The sequence below is a fragment of the Petaurus breviceps genome, unplaced genomic scaffold, assembly GCF_028583685.1.
Source record: "Petaurus breviceps papuanus isolate PSGF00001 unplaced genomic scaffold, PetGlider_PUasm1.0 90847, whole genome shotgun sequence".
Classification (NCBI taxonomy): domain Eukaryota; kingdom Metazoa; phylum Chordata; class Mammalia; order Diprotodontia; family Petauridae; genus Petaurus; species Petaurus breviceps.
Genome location: NW_027187360.1, coordinates 19,379,659 through 19,398,052, shown reverse-complemented (window position 1 = coordinate 19,398,052; position 18,394 = coordinate 19,379,659). Strand labels below are relative to the sequence as shown.

The following is an 18,394-nucleotide window of genomic DNA, read 5'->3' as shown; positions in this document are numbered from 1 at the left end:
CACCTTCACTACAGTAGCAATCTCAATAGGGCTTATTTTTGGGGGAGGGCTTATTTTAGAGGAATCTTACAAAGCAAGGGGAGGGCTTATTTTCGGGATAGGTCTTATTATCGGGGAAACACAGTAGCTAGTTAGTATCTGAGGCAAGATTTGAACATCTTCCTGAAGATCCTTGAAGATCTTCCTGACTCCAAGTCCAGTGCTCTATTGACTGCACTACTTAGCTATTTGTAATTAATAATAACTTTATGATTATCTCTGTCATACAATTTCCCAATGCACACATACCAATGCCCTTTACCCCCTTTCCCAAAGAAATTATAGTGTAGGTCTAACCATGTCATTCCCCTGGCTCAAAAAAACTCTAATGGGTTCTCATTACCTCCAAGGTCAAACATAAAGCCCTCTGTTAAATGTACATGACTCTTCACAGCCTTCCCAGACATCTCTTTCTTTACTTTTCTCTGTGCTCTAGTCCAACAATATTGGCCCACTTCAAACTCCATACAAGATTATCCACCTCCCATCTCTATGCCTTTGCATTGATTATCCTTCCTGCCTGAAAAACCCTATCTTTCCCCTACCACTTCTTGATTTCTTTCAAACCTGAGATCAAATAACACCTTCCATAGGTGGCCTTGCTAGGACTTCAGGGATTAAATGGTCTCCCCTTTGAGGGTTATTTTCCTTTTACTCTCTATCTATTTTGCATATATCTATTTATTTGCATGCTATCTCTCTCAGTAGTATATAAGCTTGTGGAGGGTATGGACTGTTTTTGTTGCTCTGCCTTTCTTTGTATGCCCTATTCTTAGCATACTAGTACATAGTAAGTACTTAATAAATGCTTGCTGGTTGATTGATTGCTAGGCAGAGCTGTAGATAGGTCACTGGACCTGGAGTCAGGAAAGAACTGAGAAACATCTCAGATATGTACCAGCTCTATGTCCCTGGACAAGTCACTTAAACTCTGTCTGTCTGCCTCTGTTTTCTCCTCTGTGAAACAGGTATAATAGCACCTACCTCCCAGGGCTGTTGTGAGTATTCGATGAGAGAATATTTATAAAATGCTTTGGAAACTTTAAAGATCTACATAAATGCAGGCTATTATCATCACCATCATCATTATTATGGACCAGCTAAGTTAAGAATGAAGAATATAGGTTCCTAGTTTTGAAGGTAGAAGGAAATAGATACCCATTACAGACAGCACCCTCATCTTACAAATGAGGAAACCAAGGCACTGAGAAATTAAGTGGCTTTCCCAAAGTCATACAACTATTTGTGACACTATTTCAAGCCAGTTCTTCCTGGGTTCAAGTTCAGTATCCTATCCATCTGGCCCTGCTACCTCCCCTAAAAGTTCCTCACCATATTGTTTGCTTCTAGGTAATCTTTTTTTAAATTATAGCAACTCCTGGAATTCTGTGCTATGGCTTGGAGGAATTACAATCTGTTTCAGTGGAAATAGTATCCACACCCACGAAATCACAGACCTAGTAATCATAACTGTGTTTATAGAAGATACTATAAAATAATATTTAACAATCCACAGGGCAGTCCCCAGAACAGAGATGGTTCACATGCCATAGAATCACAGAATCACAGACAGAACTGAAGGGATGTCAGAAGTCACTTAGTCTAACCATCTCATTTTACAGCTAAGGTAACCAAGGTACAGAAAAGTTAAGTGATTTGCCCAAGACTATAGAGATAGTATTTGTTGGAGACAGGATTTGAACCAAGCATTCTTTCTAGTATTGTAATGGAAATGAGTGTGATAGCATTTCCAAACTGTCAGTCATCTTTATTCCCTAATTTACCTAAGAATGGCCTTGAGAAGTTGGCCTTTACTGCTGGTCTCTCCCTTTCCTTCTCGCATTCAGGCAGCAGTAAATATTCCAGCTTCACTGAATGCAGAAAGCCTAGCTTTGCACTCACTTTCTAGATTCCTTTTAAGCAAAATAATGTATCCAAATGAGTAAGACTCCATGAGCAAAGGCAGATTTCTTTTGTAGATGACAAATTAAAGGGAGAGTAGGCATCCCGGGCCCAATGTTGCCCTAGTGATTAATGACCCACTGGCAGGGACCCAGACTAAAACCGCAGGGGAACATGAGGCTTTTCTGCTATACAATGAAAACTGAGATCTGCATCCAAGTGAAGAAACTCATGATAAGGTAGTGTCAATAGAAAACCAGGGCCTAGATAGGGATTGGAAATTAAAGAGTCATTTCTTTAAGCTCCCTATAATGAAGATGTATGGGGGGTAGGATGGATAGCTGTTGAGTAGGCTGCTACAGTTCAGCTGCAAGCAGTTAATTAATAATGCTGTGGAACAAATGGAATCTGGGTTTTGGAAGCATCATTTGGAGCACATCAGAAGCAGGCTTGGCTCTTTCTATCAGGCTGTGAATTTTCTAACAAAGCATAATGGTCCAAGTCCTTGGGGTTTCCAAGAGGAAAACACTGCATGATAGACAGGCTCCAGAATTCAAACCATGAATCCATGGCACCAAAGCCAAAAGCTGCTAACTAGTCAGCGAAAGAGGAAGCTTGTCTCACATGCATAGAGTACAAAGAATTTACACCATCTACAGGGATCTTTGGTGTTGTCCCCCAAGGCCAGTTGTGTTATAAGCCAAGGAATTTCCTCCTCCTGCAGACAGTTTTTGTAAGTCTTACAGTGTTATAGGAATATCAATGCTGGCTATTATTATCCTTTCATTAGTGACTCCAATGTAGCATCCTCACTTGGAATGTTTCTGTTTAGATCTTTCAGTCATGTCCAACTCTTCATGACCCCATTTGGGGTTTTCTTCGCAAAGATGCTGGAGTAGTTTGCCATTTTGCCATCCTTCTATGGCTCATTTTACAGATGAGGAATTGCCACAGACAGGGTTAAGTGACTTGTCCAGGCTCACACAGTTGGTAAGTGTCTGAGGTCAGATTTGAACGCAGGAACTTGAATCTTCCTGACTTCAGGACAGGCATGGTACCACCTAGCTGCTCTCATCTGGAATATCCAGTTGGATCAGTAAAATTTTTTGGTCTGGGCATGTGATTTCCCTGGATCAGGGAATTTTAATTTAAGATAGTTAAAAGTTTACATAAAATTATAACTTAAAGATTGTTATTTTGGGGCAGAGTCAAGATGGCAGAGTAGAAGCAGGACATCCCCGCTGTTCCAGCTTCCACCTTCCCCAATCCACGTAAAAAGGGGACTCTAAACAAACTTTGGAGCTGCAGAACCCACAAAATGACACAGAGAAGCTAACCTCCCGCTGAGGACAGCCCAGAAGGCTGGCAGGAATCAGCGGCAGGAATTGGCCAGTGCAGGGCTCTGGGAGCCAAGCCCAGCCCCATACCAAGGCTTTAGCCCCAGGGTGGGGCCTGATCAGCCCCCTGCTGGAGGGACTGCAGATCAGCAGCAGCTGTGGCCCTTTCCAGATTCATCAACACATAGATGTGAAAGACAAAGTGAGAGGTCAGTGCAGTCTGGAGTTTGGGACCCAGTAAGTGGGAGTGCATGGCTTTAGCCTCCAGGGCAAGAAGCTGCTGAGACACTGGCACAGCCAGCCAGCGCCACATGGCAGCTTCAGCTCCTGGCCTGCAGAGTGTAGGAGGACCAAGCGACCAGTTTGAGGGGTAATTGCTCTTGCTTTAACCTTCTTGGATCTGGATTGCAGTCTAGGGTGGAGGTCCTGGGGTGTGTGACCACCTTGCCAGAGTGTGTGGAGACCTCAGAGAAGGCACCCATCTAATAACTCTGGCAGCTGAGAAAACCCCAGCATTTGGGATGAAAGCTCCCCTGTCTGGTGGCAGAGTCCTACTGTGGCAAAAAAAACCCAGGGGTCAAGTGACTGAGGGGCGACATGACCAGACAAAGGAAGCAAAACAAACAGAAGACTCCAACATTAGACTCCTATTTTGGGGACAAAAAGGAGCAAAGCATGGAACAGGAAGACAGTGAAGTCAGAACTCCTGAACCAAAAGCTTCAAAGGAAAATACGAGCTAGTTACAGGCCTTAAAGGACCTTAAGAAGCAGATAAGAAAAGTGGAGGAAAAATTGGGAAGAGAAATGAGAATGATGCAAGAAAATTATGAAATGAGAGTCAACAGCTTGATGGAGGAAAATCAAACCTTAAAAAACAGACTGACTCAATTGGCAAAAGAGGCTCAAAAAGGCAGTGAGGAGAAGAACGCCTTAAAAAGCCGAATTTGCCTGATGGAAAAAGAATCTCAAAAGCTCAATGAGGAGAATCATTCCTTCAGAATTATATTGGAGCAAATGGAAGCTAATTACTTTATGAAAAATCAAGATGCTGTTAAACAGATCCAAACAAATGAAAGACTATAAGGCAATGTGAAATATTTCATGGGAAAAACCACTGACCTGGAAAATAGATCCAGGAGAGATAATTTAAAAATTATTGGAATACCTGAAAGCCATGATCAGGGAAAGAACCTAGAAATCATCCTCCAGGAAGTTCTCAAAGAAAACTGCCTGATATTTTAGAACCAGAGGGCAAAATAGAGGTTGAAAGTATCCACCGATCACCTCCTGAAAAAGATCCCAAAAAGAAAACTCCTAGGAATTTTATAGCCAGGTTCCAGAATTCCCAGATTAAGGAGAGAATATTACAAGAAGCCAGGAAGAAACAATTTGCATATTGTGGAAACAATCAGGATAACCTAGGATTTGGCAGCTTCTACACTGAGGGATCGAAGGGATTGAATAGGATATTCCGGAGGTCAAAGGAGCTGGGATTAAAACCAAGAGTCACATACCCAGCAAAACTGGGTATCATGTTTCAGGGGAAAATATGGTCATTCAGTGGAATAGAGGACTTTCAAGCATTCTTGCTGAAAAAAAAAAACAGAGTTGAATAGAAAATTTGACATTCAGATACAAGAAGCAAGAGAAGCACGAGAAGATTAAATGAATGCCTCTGTGCCAGTCAAAGAGAAGGTGGGAATTTTCAAGGTTTTAGAAAATTCTGAAGATTCAGATGCTGATTGTATGTTCTGAATTGGGATGTAAAGAATGGCCTCAAAACAGGTCTTTATTCGCATAAAGTGATTTACCTGTTGGTTTTGAAATCTGGTTAATATATTAATTTTTTAGTTTTCAGTTATATGTAACAGGTGCAATCCCATATTTAATAGATGGTAGCTTTCTCAACAAAGAAAAAAAACATTAGATTCAGGTTTTCAGGTAACTTGAGTTCTAGCAGAGTTCTTGATCAAGGCCATTGTATACCTAAGCACTGCCAGATTTATATAGTCTTCCTGTGGAAGTTTTTGCATGTTTTTCTGTATCTCCCTTTTACCTCTCCCACAAATATAGTTTACAGATAATTTTGCTTCAGTTATGGAGTTGGGGATAGGATGGGAAAAAGGGGGAGATTGGGAATATGGTTTGTCTTATTTTGTAAGAAAAATGGTGTAATTTTAGTGTCCATTGCTACAAGATGTTTTGCCAAATGAATGTTCATTCTTGTAAGAAAAAAAAAGGATTGCTATTTTAGGGCACTGATAAGTTATATGACTTACCTATGGTTACATAGCTTGAACCTAGGTCTTCCACATTCCAAAGCCCTGGGATCAGTAGATAGGGACAAATAAAAACACCTCAGTGTCCTATAATGAATTGTATATGTCCATCCTGGGCTGACAACCAGAATCATAGAACTTTAGACCTAAAAGGGATCTAGAACAACTGTTTCCTTTTGTTTCAGTATTTTATTTCTTTTTTTATTAAGAATTTAACAATCAACAACAAAAATAAAATTAAATATACAAAGAAAAAAGAATTATATATGAAATGGAACTCCTGGTACATTTTTTCCCTTGTAGTCATTTACTTTCTCATTTAAAATAAATTTTATTGACATCTTTCACTTTTACATATCCTAAATTTTCTTCTTCTCCTCCTCCTCCGCCTCCTCCTCATATCCTTCTTCCTCCCAGAGCCATCCTTTATAATAAATAACTTAAAAAAAGGAAAAAAGAAAGAAAAAACCCAGCAAAACAAATCAACACATCAAAAAATCTTACAATATATGAAATGCTCCAAAGCTGTACACATAAGGTTTTTTTTAAAGGACATTTAATTCAACCCAACCTCTTTAGTTACAGATGAGGAAGCTGAAGGACAGAGTGAGGAATGATTTATCTAAGGTCAGACAGTAAGTAAATAAGGGACAGAGTTGGGCCTAGAATTCTGGTTCCTGACTCTAAGCCATGTGTTGTTCTGCAAGGTGAAAGTTAAACCATCAGAGATAATTAGAGCATTGATTGGAGATGAAAGGGAGCTGGGTGGGGTGGGGAGATTCCCAATGGGGATGGAGCAGGAGGAGGAGAATTCATCTGCAATGGGAGGTGCCAGACCAACAGGAATCTCTGAACAATTAGATTCTTGCCTGTGACCAAACTGAAGATGTGACCTTTGAAGTTCATGCCAGACATGGAAGCAGGGTCTTTGCCAGAAGTTTGCATGGTGGCCTTAGAATAAAGGGGAACAGTTCAGCTAGTACAGCCTGTTCTATGAAGGACACCATGCTCAACACAGGGAGTGATCTTTTAATGATCCCCTTTCAGCTCAGCAGAAAAATGTTATGGACTCCCCAGAGGCGTTCTCCTTGTCATGTCACCCACCTTCTCAGAGTGAGACCCCCTAGGACGTGATCTTGAAGCAGAACTCTGACTTCTTTATTTCTTACATTTTGTTTTATCCAATGTTGGCTCTCATGAGGACCCCTCCTTTTTTTTCCCAAAGAAAATGATGCTTGCCCTTATAGTACATTTGCTATCACCATTGTTACCATTCAGAAGCAGTCCCCATTCCTGGATTTATGCAGTCACACAGACAGGGTTTCAGAGAGCTTAACAAAGGAAGATAACTTCCCCGGGCTGTGAACCTCTGGCTTGCAAAATAAATAAATCAGTTTTAAATTGGGACTTCAAAAGTAGAAAACAGCAGATCCTCTCCCCGCTCCCCACCTCCCAGCATCACAGTGGGTAGGGGACTTCTCTGACGAGAGACATAATGGATAAAAGAACACACCACCCCAGGTGACCCCACACACTGCTGGCCCAGTATAGATTAATGAACAGCAGGAAGGGAACTGGCAATCATTAAGAAAAGGTTAAAATGTTCTCACTGTGCAAGGAGGCTGACACAAAAGGACACAGGAAAGGTGGGGAATGGGCACACGTGCACACACCAATACAGAGATCTTTTACCAAGTAACCATCTAATGGTGTCAGTATTAAGGGCTAAGGTGGCAAAGAAAGGAAGCTTTGGAGTCAAGTCAAAGTCAAGTCCAAGTCAGAGGACTTTTTAGGAAACAGAGGATAACCATTTACTAAAAACCTCCAAGGGAAACCAAGGAAAAGAACCATTCTCAGCAAAAACAAATTGTATTTGCAGAAACACTGAGTTTACATTGGGAACTCTTATATATGCTGATTGGAGTGGAAAAAAGGTTCTTTTTTATTATCATGAAACAAAAATTTTAGAATAGGAAGCAATCTGGGTGATCATCGAGCACAATCCCCTGCATTTTACAGAGGAAGAAAGTGACTTGGGTCAAAAAATCATACTTTTAGAAGTAGCAAAGGGTCTTAGAGGTCATCACTCCAACTCCTTCATTTACAGGGGAGAAAAATGATATTCAGAGAAGTGAATTAGCCTGTTCAAAATCATACAAGAAATAAGTGACAGAGACAGAATTTGAACTCAAGTCCTTTGACTTCCCAGGCAGCTAGGTGGTGCAGTGGATAGAAAACTGGGTCTGGAATCAGGAAACCCAAATTCGGCCTCAGACATGAGGTGTTTGACTCTAGGTAAGTCACTTAACCCTGTTTGCCTCAGTTTTCTCACCTGTAAAAGGGAGTTAGAGAAGGAAATGGCAAACCAATCTAGTATCTCTGCCAAGAAAATCCCAAAAGGGGTACCAAGGAGTAGTACATAACTGAAAAATGACTAAACAACAGCAATAAACCCTCTGACTTCAAATCTAGTGCTCTTTCCATGAGCGGATAATGCTTTAAATGGACTCTGTTATGTGAGCTACCCATTTGAAATAAAAAAAGGAAATCTTTTTTTTTTACAATGTAAAAATAATAATGCTATGGTCTTTATATAGCAATTTATGATTTACAAAGCAATTTTCTTGGAACAACCCCCTGAGATAGAGGTTGTATCTTTCCCATTTTGCCCATGAGAAAACTGAAGCTCAGAGATTTTACCTATTGCTACAGAGCTAATAGGTGAGGAAACCTGGACTTGAACCCAGATTTTCTATGCTATGACTAAGCCTGTCCGATACAGAGGACAAGGGTTGAGCCTGAATAAAAATGACAATATATGAGGCAAACCTGGATAGGACATTGCCAGATCTGTCATGAAAACATTTCTAACTTGTTCAAATTCCCTAAATATTCATGAAAATGATGTTTAAAATGAATCCTGTTGGATTCTGAAACCCTTATAAACTACTTTTTTTTTAAAAAAAGCTTTAACAGCTGTACATTAACTAACTAAAGTTTTAAAACTTGTCAGATATGTATAACTACCATTTTGCCATTGCTAATTTATAGTTATTTTATGCCAATTTCTGATCAGAAGTAATAAGACAGTTATTTAAGCTATTCAAATATTAGCTGATTATTTAGAAACATTTATAGAGGTTAATTATAAGTAACAGTTGATCAGAAATGTGGCAGCTATAAATTAATCCTCAGTAAGCACATTTCTGACAAGTAGCTTGTATTTATTTAACATATATTAAAGGCTTATTAAATTTGCATTAAGTGGGATGGGAGCTTAGCTGAGATCCCAGGGGACTGAAGACTTTAGTAAAGGAACTGTCACCTTCATACTCAGTTCACCAGAATGGGTTAATAAGGATTTTTTAAAGCAGCTAATTTTTCATTTGTCTTCTCTACCAGTAGTTCCCTTAGGACCAATGGATAGTTCCTCACAATCTACCAAAGAATTTGTTTCTATAATATCAATGTTTGTGATACAATAACCTATATACCTTTATTTTTTACATCCATCATAATCTTAAAATTTGGGAGTTAGAAGGATAACAGTACCTATCAAATCCTAATACATTAATAACATAAAAACAAACAAAAAAAGTATTCCTTTTACAACATACCCAATAACTGATCAAGTACCCTTTGCCTAAAGACCTGTCTTCTAAGGAAGCTAGGTTAAAGGTCAAGCAAGAGGTATTATATGTGATCCTGGAGGTGATAGCCAATCACTGGAGTTTACTGAAAAGAAAAGAGAGGAGGTCTCATACAGTCAGACATGCATTTTAGAAAGATAATTTTGACAGCTAAGTGGAGGGTGGATTGGAGTACCTACCCAAATTCCCTTCACCTTTTGTAACCCGTCTCTTCCAAGAAGTCTTTCTTTCTTGCCCTTCTTTAATTTTCCTTTATACATTCTCCTAGAGCCCTTGTAGAATGAATTCTAGCATTTTGGACTTAGTTATGGAGTGTTTTATTTCTTCATGTGCGTTAGTATTGTCTCCCCACCTAAATTCCTTGAGGGCAGGGACAATTTTAATATTTTTTCTATATAACTCCTCCCCATGGTTCTTAGGACAGGTTAAATACTTAATAGATACTCAGTAAAACTTGTGTAGGATTGGTAGATCATTAGGGAGAAGATCCTACAAAAGCTGCAGATCTTATATTTTTAACATCATCATTCTCCTGCTTATGTTCTGTGGTTGTGAATTCTGTCATTCCAAAATCTCTAGACAGGGTTGTGTATCCCTTAATACCTAATACCTTCTAGACCTGAAATTAGCAAAATCCAAAAGGCAGTGGGAAAGAGCACTTCCCATTAAGCAGTGGTGTTAAAGCATTTATCAAGGTACGATCAGGAAAGGAGGTGGATCAGTCAAGTGATAAGAATAAGAGAAGATATATGAATATTTTGAGGCTGCTGTTTGTAGAGTCGGGAGAGCATTAGATTAGAGTCAGGAAGATCGAGTTCAAATCTAGCTTTGGACATTTACTAACTGGACAAGTAACTTGACTTCTCTCAGCTTTGATCTCTTTATCTATAAAAGGGATAATATAATAATAGTATCTAACATGGGATTTTTGTTGTGAATAGATCATGTCACAGTAGAGACCTAGGCCTGGAATCAGAAAGATTTTTTTTTTGCCTTTTGGAGGGGGGGGAATGCAGGGCAATTGGGGTTAAGTGACTTGCCCAAGGTCACATGGCTAGTTTTTTTGTGTTAAGTGTCTGAGGTAAAATTTGAACTCAGGTCCTCCTGACTCCAGGGTCAGTGCTATATTCACTGTACCACCTAGCCTCCCCAATCAGAAAGATTTTAAGTTTAAATATGATCTCAGAAGTTTACTAGCTGTGTGACTCTGGGCAAGTCACTCCTTTCTGCCTCAGTTTCTTCCTCTGTAAAAAGGGGAGGATAATAATAGCACCTGCCTCCTAGGATTGTTGTGTGGCTCAAATGAAATAATATTTGCAAAGTGCCTTGCAACCCTTAGAGTGCTATGTAAATGCTAGCTATTACTACAATTATTATTATAAAAAAAACAAAAAGGAAGGCCTCTGTAATTGGATAGATCCTCTGTAGTAGATTAAAAAAAATGACAAAAACAATTGTATAGAATCAAACTGTACATAGAGGCTGTTACTTGAATCAGTGGAAGTAACCACTCTTCTAAAATCATGAATCCACTAAAAAGTATGAAGAGCAGAGCTGTAACTAGGATCAGGACGTTGGGACTCTGCTTTAGGGTCCAGAATTTAAAGGATGATAACAAAACTTGCTAGTCTTTAGCAGGAACAACCGAGCTTTCCAACTAGTTATCAAGAATATTTACTTAAAATAGGAAACTAACAGATGATACACTTCCTCCTCCTACTGCTACTATATCTCAGGTGAGCTCCTCAATGACCCAGGCTTTAAATTACCCTGTTCCCTCCACTCCCAAGTGGTAGCTTAGTGGTGTCTTAGGGCTTCTTCTTTACTTCCCCAATTGAATTTGTCTTAAAACATTAACTCAAGTGTGTTTGTTGTTATTGTTTTTGTTGCTTGCTCTAAATGTATTTTTGCTGCTTGCCTTGGGTGTCAAAATTATGAGCTATGCCTTGAGAGAAGAAGCCAGTGGGTAGGAGAACAGTTTTAGAATATACTCCCTAAGGGGTGACTAGGTTGCACAGTGCATAGAGCACTAGCCTTGGAGTGAGAAGTACCTGAGTTCAAATCCTGCTTCAGACACTTACTAGCTGTGTGACCGTGGGCAAGTCACCTAACCCTAAGTGCCTCAAAAAAAATAAAAAAGAATGTATTTCTTAAACTAATCACTTAAGTTGAAATTCTCAGTATAAAATCCCTATATTGCACTGCTTTATGTTCTTCCCTCGACCTCTTAGATACCAAGGTGGGACTCACTGTCCCTTGAAGGTCCCTTGAAGTGGAGTGATAATTGCAGAGATAGAAGAATGCTAAGGCTGGTGGAGGCAGCAGCTTTGTCTTCTGGTAAAAGGATGCTGTGATTGGGCTATGCTCCACTCACATTTCTCTCATAGAAATACATTCATAAGGGGAGTTGCATAGTGGATATCAATGCCATAACAGAGCCTCTTTAGTCCAGGTGGTACATCACATATCTACAGACCATGCCCTTTATAGGGGGAGCTATTCTGGGACATCCTTAGAAGCTTTTCACAGCACTTGTCTTAACAAGCAAGGTTATAATCGAAGGCTATGACTTCTTGTTTGCAACAAAGGAAATGCAAAGGGTTGAAGTCATCCAGAGAGTTCCAACTCTTCTTTTTTTTTTTTAACATTAGTGCTGCCAAGATAGGGATGAATGTGGTAGAAAGAAGGTTCAGAGTCCTTCAGCATTTTAGGAAGGATAAATAAAGGTCTATCACTTTGTAGTCTCTATATCCACTTGGTTTTCATGAATACTAAATTCTTCTCCAATCCACTGACCCCTAAGAGGTATTTTTTTTTGTTTGTGTGACCTCAGCATATCGAATATTCAAATGCTTTTGCTTTGAATGCCCAGACCAGCAGTACTTGGGAAAGTGAATCTTTTTTTCCCTGAAGAATCTGACAGTTTCTTGTGGAATTCAATAAATTAAAAATAATAAGGCATTTGACTGTCTGTAGTTGCATACAAGATGTTTATAGCTCAACTTCTCACTCTGCAAAAACCTTTAATAAGTTCATCTGTTGCCTTGGAGTCATACAGATAGAAAGTGAGAAGTGATCAATATATATTTGTAACAGTGTATTCATGGTACAGATGAAGTCCAAATTCTCTCATCCCAGTATTGCCAGAACTGTAAGTACATTTTTCCTATTCAAAGAGGAGGAAACTAAGGCTCAGAGAGGGGAAATAATAAGTCATAGGACAAAAGGCAAAACTAGAGTCAGGACCCAGGTTTTTCGAGTTGCCATCCAAAGTGCTTGCTATCAACCTACACTGTAGCCCTAAAATATCTTCCATTTTTAAGGCAAAGTATTAGTGAGCATGACTCTTTGAAGTATTTAAATATCCCATGGAAAACACATAACCTAGACCTGAATTAAAGAGAGACAATGGCTAATGTCAACATTGACAGGCTAATCTTAATATTATGAGAGGACTGGTTAATGCTGAATAACAGAAGAACAAAGAGAAATCTGTAACTCTGTTATCAGTAAATTAGCGCCAATGAAGACTAGCAATTATCAGCACTTCAAGTGTGAAGGTGACACCTCAGTAAGCCCGGTTAATGAGCAACCCCGCTTGTCGCTACAAGATTTAACACAGATCAGGCCTGCGGGTGCTGCACATTGTGGCCACTAAACACAATGGCGACAGAGGAAATATCCTCATTTCTGTTTTCAGTCTTGACTCAGTGTTTTCTCTACGTGCATGTGCTTTTGGATATATAATATCTGAAAAGCTCTATTTGGTGGGGGCATTCATGTTCCCTTAATGCATGTCTGGAAGAGGGAACCTCTCACCTATTTAAGAATTAGTAGATCAGATGATCTCTTTGCCATGAAATCACAAGAGCAGCTGTCGGGAAACCTACCTTTGGCTCATTGTACTTAGCCTATTGGAAATAGCAGGACTATTCCCTTTTCTCCCTTCTCTTAGAACAGAATCTTTTTTTTTTTTCAATATTCACTGTGAAAGGCCAATATAACACAAAGAAACCGACCCATTCCACTTCTCACACACTCTCACCCATAATCTCACATCCAAATAGCTGAAGTAGTGGCTGCCATATGGTGCTCAAGCACCCAGCCAGAACACACTGTTCAGTTTGTCGCATTCGGGAAAGCTGCGTGAAACTTAAATAATTTCTTGATGAAGTGGAAGATCTTCCACTTTAGCATAAGTTCCTGAAAATGGTTTCTGTGCTTCAGCTCAAGTTTCTTCCCTCCTCCTCTCCTTCACACTCCATTTTCTAGCATTTACCAGTGGGATAAGTGGTTACTAGGAGTAACAGGACTAAATGCTCCCTCCCTATTGAACATTCTTCATCTAGCAATGTGAGATTCCAGGACATCATGTCTTTATTAGTCACAAATGCCATAGAAGTGGGAACATGAGGATTAATAATTCAAAAGGAATTTTTAAAATCAATATTCGAAATCTGTATCAGTCCAGAAACTGAAATATTTCCTACAAAAATCTTCACATTTGCCCCTCAAATACCTAACACAATCTCAGTGAAATCTTTTGAAGCAGCAAAGCAGCTGGGTGACACAGGGGATAGAATGACAGTCCTGGAAGACCTGAGTTCAAATACGACCCCAGACATTTTTTAGCTGTGTTACCATGGGCAAATCACTTAACCTCTGTTTGCCTCAGTTTCCTCATCTGTAAAATAGGGATAATAATAGCACCTACCTCCCAGGGTTTTTATGAGGATCAAATAGGTAACAATTGTAAAGTGCTTAGTACAGTGCCTAGCACATAGGAAGCTCTATCTAAACGTATATAAATATGTAACATAAATGTATTTATGTTACATATTACTATTATTAAGGACACAAAATTCTCCTCTAATCTGGATTAATTTTTTCATATTTGGCTGAACCAGCAAGACTACTTGAAATTGCAAACAACCCAATATTTATTCAATGCTTACTTTATTCCTGGTGAGGCTTGGCACTTGGGGCAAGGGAGAGGGCTACAAAAAAAAAATATATATATATATATATATGTATATATATATATAACATATGGTAAACTGGAAAAGCTCTGGACTTGAAAGCAGGAGGAACTGGATTTGAATCCCACTTTTAACAAAATAATTGTATGATCATGGACAAGTCACTTAACCTCTTTGGACTCATTTTCTTAATCTCTAAAATGAGAATAATAACAGTATCTATGACAGGATTGTTTTGAGAATCAAGTGAGAGAATGTATATAAAGTACTTTGCAAGCCTTAAAGCACTATTTTAATGTTAGCTATTATTAGTAGGGGCAAGATCATTGTCTTTGTTACCTACATAACCTCATTCTTGGACTTTTTTATGAAAATAAAGTCAGCCTGGAGCTCCAAGGGACTTGGGAACATTCCAATTTATCTTTCCTTTTGCAGTGCTGTCTCCCTGTGTGAGTGCTTGTGTGTTCCACAACAACTAAAGGCTTTATATCAAACATCTTCATAATACTCTTCTCCATTTCTAACTTCTTGTGCCTAGTACAATGCTGAGCAAATCTTCTAAGTCTGACAACTGATTGTTGATGAAAAGAAAGAATTGTTCTTGCCAGGGGGAAGGGAAGAAGTGAGAGAGACAGAGAGAGAGAGAGAGAGACAGAGAGAGAGAGAGAGAGAGAGAGAGAGAGACAGAGAGAGAGAGAGAGAGAGAGAGAGAGAGAGAGAGAGAGAGAGAGAGAGAGAGACAGAGACAGAGAGACAGAGAGAGAGACAGAGAGAGAGAGAGACAGAGACAGAGACAGAGACAGAGAGACAGAGACACAGAGAGAGAGACACACAGAGAGAGACAAAGACAGAGATAGAGAGAGACAGGGAGACAGAGAAACAGAGACAGAGAGAGATATTTTCATGTTTGGAACTTTTCATCTTAAAATGAGCAGGAAGAAGCACTAGGACAGACATGTGGGCTGGGAGGGGGTGTCAGAAGCAGGGAGAGGTGGCACTTTGTGCTGCCTACTGTGGATGGCATACATGCCACACGGCTATAGCTAATCCTATGATGGGCTCCGTATAACTGCAGAGTGCTCTGATGCTGAACTGAACTAAACTCAGCTCTCCTGCCACAATGCTCTGCTAGCCAACTATTCCTGGCATGTTTTTGTAACTGGGGAAGCAGGACAGAACCTCCAGGAAATTTCTTTTCAAATTCTGGGAGAGAAAATCCAACCTAATAAAAACAAGGCAATCATAAGGAAGCAAAACCTCAAAGTAACTGGGTTGGGAGGAGGAGATGTGACTGGAGCAGCAGATCAGCTAGTCAAACCAGATGCCTATGGAGCTCCCTTCTATCAGCTTAAACAGACTTGAGATACAGAAACTACCTCATTTTTCTGAAAAATGTGGTGCCCAGCTTCTAGTAGGTACATACAGACAGATGGTATGGGAGCAAACATTATACAAGAGAAGTTCTCATTATCTCTTCACTTCAATGCCACAATGAATGAGGGGGAGACCATGACCTCATGGAACTTTGGATCAGAGACTCACAGAATTCTAGAGTTGGAAATTAGACATCATCTAGATCAACTTTCCACATTGCAGGAATCCTCTTTACAACTTCCCTGACAGCTAGTGAGCCAGCCTTTGCATGAATGCTTCCAGGGAACTCCCATGAACTCCATGCTTCGGGAGGTAGATATTCCATTCTCAGGCAGCTCTAATTGTGAAACAGTTTTGTTTGTTTGTTTATAACAGATTGAAATCTAACTTTCTCTCATTGGTTCTGGTTCTGCTATTAAGTTCCTCTTCGTTACAATAGTCCTTTGGACATCTGAAGACTGCAATTATGCCCTCCTAGGCTAAATATCTATGGTCTTTCAATCTATCGTTATGTGACAGGGTTTCCAGTAACTCTTATCATCCTAGTTTCCTATATTTTAGTTTGTCAAAGTCTACCAAAATGTGACCTGAAAACAATCCTCCAGGTGTGGTTTGACCATGGAGAAAGAAGGCAGGTTTATCACCTTCTTGGATCTGTGCACTACAGTGTATTTCAGGAGCCTTGGATGTCTTTGGGGTAGGGTTCCAAAGGGAAGTGGATATAAGATGCAGGGCTTATCCTCGGCAGTGTGGTAGGCAGAGTTAGCCTTGAGTGTTCCCTACATTCCCTTTATGTGTCTTTCCCCTTCATTTCAGTGCCTTTCTCTGTCTCCCTTCATGCTGTCAGTATTCTTATCCCATGCTGATTGTCTTCTACCACAAGTGAAGCACCTGATAAACTGATCCACGATCATGTGTTAGAGACAACACATTGACCCTACAAAGGGTATTTGCATTTAAGGAGATTCAGGGCATCTTAGGAGAGGGAAAGAGCAAAATTTTAACAACTTATCAACCTTTTATGACAAAGTCAGTTGGAGGGGTACGTGTGTGGGTAAGTGCGTGCATATGTGTGTGCGTGTGTGTGTCTGTGTGTGTTTGTGTGTGTGTTGGGTAAAGAACTCCAAGACACACGGTCCTGGGAGGGAAAACTCCAGGATACTCACAGTCCGTTGCTGGGGAGGCCAGTATGTTGGGGATTCTTAACATGTTGTAGGTTCCTACTTTAAGTAACTTTTGTTATTAACTAGTGCTAATTTCAATTTTTTCCCCGAATCTTCTGATCTAGAGGACGATGCTGCCAACATCCTCTAAATTTCAAAGTAAGGTGGAGACAAGTCCTGGTTACCCCACCCAAGTTATGACTCTGGGAAGGAGCACTGAGTAAGTAATCAGGCATCCTGGATGGTGATTTTTTTTTCTGTCAATGACCAATTGTGTAATCTCTGGTAAATCAGTGGATCACTCTGGGCATGAGTTTCCTTATCTGAGCCCATGGTTCCCAGTTGAGTACTTCTATTCCAGGATGTAGACTTGATTACTAATGATATACATACCCAACTAAGAGGAATATTGTGTGTTGGACCTCACTGTACCAGCTCTAGAACCCTTTTTCCTGGTGACACAGCAGAAATGCAGGTGTGGGGAATCACATCAAGATAACTACAACAGGAAATTGGGTAAAGTTATAGAAGCACCTAAACATTAAAACCTCTGCCTAAGAGGAAGCCTAGCCTTCAGGGTATATGTAGTGACTGCTGCAACATGCTTCCTTCTCAATGAAAGACAAATACCTTCAGAGACATCTGGTAGTGGTCCCCTCCACCTTATCTGGCTGGCTCAGTGTCCAGCAGCCCTCTTTTACAGCGATCCCTTCTGATTAAAGCTGTGTGAGTCTGCTTGAATGTTCAGGCATCCTCATATTTCCCTGTTCCTTCCATCTCTGTGTCTCAGAGATCTGTCATTTCTACAGCCTTGGGAGGAAGATTTCAGGCTTGAGAGACTGCAAGGCAGCTCATACTTCTCCCATCTACTTTCTGTTCATGTGTGTGCATGTGTGCAATCATGTGCCTGAATGTGAATACCCATTTATAACTATTCTATTATGAAAGAATCTTTAAGTCATATTCAAAGGTTAATGTCCCAGAAGCAGTTAGAGGAATTGCTACTTGCCCAAACTCAATACATGAATAGCACCAAAGAGACTCATCCTGGATGCTGGGGAAAGTTATCCAAAGGCCAGAGCCCTCCTTGCTTGCCATACACTGCCTTCTTATTTGAAAGGAGAAGCCTTTTCATGTATTTCAATGAAGAACAGGAAGAGAAAAAGAAGACTCAGCTCAGCATTTTTGTTTCCTGGGCACTCCACATTTGAAAAGAGATACTGTTTCCATGCCATTTGGTCCCTTCTCTCATATAGGTTTATTCATCTCTGCCATCTATACTGGACTGCACTAGATTATATGTCAGAGTCATTGGAGCTATAAGGATAAAGTGGAAGACTTTGAAATGCTATGTTAAACATAATAGGCTTCATTCTACTGGCAAGGAGAGAGTGTATTGATTTTTCTTTCTTTTTTTGCAGGATTATTCACTTAGTCCAAGAATGTATCAACACCACTGTATAAAATTGCTCTCTAGATGCTCTGAAAGGGTTAAAAGATGTCCTCTTTTAGTACCTCCCCCTCCAAAAAAGGAGGCAGTTCACTTCCTAAGAAGTAGCAACCAGGATGAAGTAGTGATATGCAGGGTTTTGTGAGTCATGTTTCAGAGACTTGGATCCACTTATTAGAATCCGTGGAATGTAGATTTAGAGTTGGGAAGGGGCTTTAGAG

The 18,394-nt window shown here is 40.0% G+C and overlaps 1 protein-coding gene across 1 annotated transcript in view; it reads right to left on the bottom strand.

Moving 5' to 3' along the window:
• The window catches only part of CDH4 (cadherin 4), a 464,937-nt gene that overhangs the window by 380,196 nt on the left and 66,347 nt on the right, over positions 1–18,394 (bottom strand). The gene's annotated exons all lie outside the window — the stretch shown is intronic.